The 4,301-nt window shown below is 60.4% G+C and overlaps 1 protein-coding gene across 1 annotated transcript in view; it reads left to right on the forward strand.

The window, feature by feature from the left end:
* Positions 1-1,736: 1,736 nt before the first annotated feature.
* LOC127748860 (diuretic hormone receptor-like) overlaps positions 1,737-4,301 on the forward strand; it is a 41,332-nt gene continuing 38,767 nt past the window's right edge. The window contains exon 1 of the mRNA XM_052264153.1: positions 1,737-1,894. The gene's annotated coding sequence lies outside the window, so the exon portion shown is untranslated. The remainder of the gene's footprint in view (positions 1,895-4,301) is intronic.

Consider the following 4,301-nt stretch of genomic DNA (forward strand, 5'->3'; position numbering starts at 1 on the left):
CGCGGAGGGCTATTTGTGGAAGACGTGCGCGCGGCTGGGCACGGCTAGCGGAGGAGGCGCGCGAGGCTATCCGGGAGAGGGGATCCGGGAGAGGTGATCCGGGAAAGGGGATCCGGGAAAGGGGATCCGGGAGAGGGGATGCGGTAGAGGGGATCCAGGAGAGGGGATCCGGGAGAGAGGATCCGGGAGAGGGGATCCGGGAGAGGGGATCCGGGAAAGGGGATCCGGGAGGGGGAATCCGGTAGAGGGGATCCGGTAGAGGGGATCCTGGAGAGGGGACCCGGGAGAGGGGATCCGGGAGAGGGGATCCGGTTGAGGGGATCCGGTTGAGGGGATCCGGTAGAGGGGTCCCGGTAGAGGGGATCCGGTTGAGGGGATCCGGTAGAGGGGTCCCGGTAGAGGGGATCCGGGAGAGGGGATCCGGGAGAGGGGATCCGGGACAGAGGATCCGGGAGAGGGGATCCGGGACAGAGGATCCGGGAGAGGGGATCCGGGACAGAGGATCCGGGAGAGGGGATCCCGGGGGGTGGGAACGAAGGGGAAGGGAACTCCGGAGAGGACGGAGGTGCGAGATAATGTGCATCACAAGCACCCGGCCTCGCGGCCTCGCGGCCTGGCGCACGGCGCACACCGCCTCTGTCCCCTTTGAAGTGTACGGCCCCTACCCTCCTCACCCCCCTCCTGTCTCGTCTTCCCCCTACCGCCACTGACAGCTCATTTTCATACCATACCCCCTCTCTACCCAGCTTTAGCCGCCCGCCGGGCCGAGCGAAGACCTCTTGCTCTCGCTCTCGCTGCCATCCCTTTAGTTCCTGCATTTATTATCTCTTTTCCTCTGCCCGACTCAGCCGGACACGCGCTTTTCTTTATATCTCTCTTTTCTGCTTTCTTTCTTTTTCTTTCCTTTTTTTTTGCGTTCGTTTCACCACTTCAGTGGCCAGCGCTGCTGCTGCTGCTGCTGCTGCTGCTCCGCCAGCCGCTCAGAGCGTCATGAGTGAGAGCAGCGGGGGCCGGCCCTTTTCATCTGAGTGATGCGCGAGTCGCTCTTTCCTTCCCTCTATCTCTCACGGCCCTGTCCCTCGGGGCCATGCGTGGGGCCAGGGGCCGGGGACCGGGACTGGCGGAGAGGACCGGAGGGATGCGTGCATACCATCGCTATTCGTCTTCCCCGTCGCGAAGGCCCTCGCTCGTATTTTTATCCACATGCTGCCGAGATTGCCGGCACCGCCGCCGTTGCCGCTGCTGCCGCTGCGCAGAAACGTGCTGCTCTTCGTGGACGGCTGGAGATCCATCTCCAATTTGAGGCTTTGAGAGGGGCTTTAGCTTTGTAGGAGAGCGCTCCGCCGTGCTCCGCCGTGCCACGACTCGGCGCTGTTATCCCTCCTCTCTTCTCCGCTGTCCCTCTCTCTGTCCCTCAATCCCTCCCCCCTTTCTTTAGCCGATTGCAGGCAGGAGGGGCGGCAAGTGGCGCCGCTGGCCTCGTGCCTTATGCATTGTCTCTGTGGCCTTAGGCCCGTCTTAGCCCCTCTCCCTAAGCTAGATTGGCAAATCAAGGATCCTTACCCCCCGTTTCTGCTGCACTTCAGACTGGCGATTTTGTCTTGTTGGCTTTATCGTCACCGACAACCCAACGCGTTCACCATCTCTACCATGACGGTGGTCATGACCACCACCACCACCACCTCCACCACCACTACAATCATCAATATCTTAAACCATATCTCAACCATCATGAGCATCCCAACCATTGAGACCATCACCATTATTTCAAGTACGGTACCAACGGCTAATTATTGTGTCTATCCGCCTGTAGGTCTGTACCTGTACATCCTGGTCGTGGAGACGTTCACCAGGGAGAACGTCCGGCTGCGTTGCTACGTTCTCATCGGCTGGGGTGAGTACCACACATTATGCAGCAGAGCAGGCGACCCAAGCGCACTACAGGGGGTGTCCCGCCCAAGGCGTCCTACCACAAAACGACACAAAGGCGCGTAAATTTTGGATGGAAGCGGACTAAGGCGGTCGTCCACTAAACGCCTAAGGTCTTCACGGAACGACCAATTTTACAGTGTACGCATGAATGCGGCATAGTAAACAGAAAGAAAAAGCGAGGAGCCCATGGCCGGAACACTTCCCTATGGATGGAAACATGCACACGACACACATACGGAGAGAGAGAGAAAGAGAGAGAGTTGGGGGCACTGATAAACTTGTTGAAGACTCGCTCCAGGTTGCGCACACCAAACCCCCTCGCGCGCCGCACCGCACCACCCCTGGGGGCCCCCCGGGGGCGTGCAGCAGCAACAGGTACGGAGGGGCCGCTACAGCCCCCCCCCCCCGCGCTGCCCGGGGAGATGGAGGGGGGGGGAGTAGATAAAGGGCTGTATTATTGTTTGCAGTTATAGGCCGTTCCCTTTTCCCGAGATGTTTTCGGTCGGTGCGGCGCACTGTTCAGCCAATAACAAACACGTCCCAGGCCCATTTTACCTCCCCTCGTGCTGCTTATTTCAAAAATACACGATACGAAATAAATTACAGGTGAAGTATTGAAAGTGAAGCCCCAGCCACGCCTCGCCCCGGCCATGGGATCGGCTTGTGCGGCTCCCCCGGGCTTCAGGGGGGGAACAAACTCATGGCCTCATTAGAAGGTCGGACATGGGCCCGCCCCGTCCCTCCCTGCTCCCTGCCATGGCCCGGGACGCGTTGCCTATTGAAAGGCCCACGGCCAAGTTTTGCAACAAGGAGCCGGGCGCGCCCACCGGGGGGCGTCTTTTGGGGGCCACGCCAAGCAAGCGGAGCGGGTGCGGGGGACACCCTCGGGGCGGGCCCGGCCCGGGCTTTTTATTGTACTTTCACAATAGGGCCGTGTAGGCCGTGAGCTCCCCGGCGACGCGCGCATGTCGCCCCCTCCCCGCCCAACCCCTCTCCGCGACGTGCTACGCGGAGCACGCGGGACAGGTCCTTGGGGTTCCGCAGCACCAACCAGCCCGGCTGCTTGCCGAGGATTTGTAAAGACAAGGACCCTTTTGTCCCCCCCCCCTGCCCCTTTCCGTCTTCTCCCAGGGGAGGTGCCCGGTGCCCGGCCCGGCACCCGCGGTACCGAGAGAGGTGCGCTACAACGATAGCAACGTTCCACTTTGTGCCGTCTCGTTACGCCCCTCACAATGCAGCGGCGGAGCGGGTCGTGGCGGGGCGGGGTGAGGTGTGGTGGGGTGGGGTGGGACGGTTGATGTTTGGACGAGACTCTCGTCACGAGAGCCGCATACACATATATCTAGCACATACAAAATCTGCCTTCCGCTTAACTTGCGGTGGCTCCGCAAAGGCTCGGGGGCGAACCCCACCACACCCGCGGCTGAGTGCTGCGGTGGGGTGGGGCGGGACGGGGCGAGGGAAAGAGCCAATAACAGGCCAACAATAGGGCTTGCTTCAACACGACGGCGTTGAATAAAACGGCAGCGGTGGCTATTCTGCTGCCGTTATTATTTGTATATGGAGGCTCGCTTGTGCCCGGGGGAGGGGGATGGGTTTCGCCGTGCCTGCCCCGCCACGCCCCGCCACGCCCCGCCACGCCCCACCACGCCCCACCACGCCCCACCACGCCCCACCACGCCCCGCCACACCCCGCGGTGGCACGCGTCTACACATTCTCGTCCCCGCATTTAATTATTATCAACCCACTTCCCTTTTCTCTCATTCTCTGTCTCATGCCACGCGCACCGAAAGGGGATCGCTTTTCTCTGTGTTTTTTTTAACACGGTTATACTGGATGACGTGGGTGAGCGAAAAAAAGAGAGCGTCGGTGAAATTGTGTTTTTGTTCTACATTATGACAGACTAGCCTCTTTAAAAAAAGCTTATAAACGAAATGAAAAATGACACATTACGCGTGAGTGATCCTCGGCGCGCCGGTTTTCATTTCGCGCTGGACTGGGAATCTCTCAATGAAACCACAGCAGCACATCAGCGACGCGTCTGAATACGAAATAAAGTGCTGCGTGCTGCGTGCGAAAGTACAACATGCCCGTCGCGGGTGCGGGTAACCTTAAACAGATCCCCCGAGCTCGCCCCCGCCAGCCACCGCCGTGAGGGCCAGCCGAGCTGATCCTCAGTGATCCTCCCGGGGGGAGGGGGGGGGGCGATCCACGCCACCACGCTCTCCCCTGATCTACCATTGTCTTCCTCACGCAGCTTCGTCGTCCCGTGTGCTGTTCGACGTGCCTACGCGTGCGCATGTGTGTGTGTGTGTGTGTGTGTGTGCGTGTGTGTGTGTGTGTGTGTGAGAGAGAGAGAGAGAGAGAG

Source organism: Frankliniella occidentalis, unplaced genomic scaffold (assembly GCF_000697945.3).
Source record: "Frankliniella occidentalis isolate FOCC.00 unplaced genomic scaffold, Focc_3.1 Scaffold16, whole genome shotgun sequence".
Taxonomy (NCBI): Eukaryota; Metazoa; Arthropoda; class Insecta; order Thysanoptera; family Thripidae; genus Frankliniella; species Frankliniella occidentalis.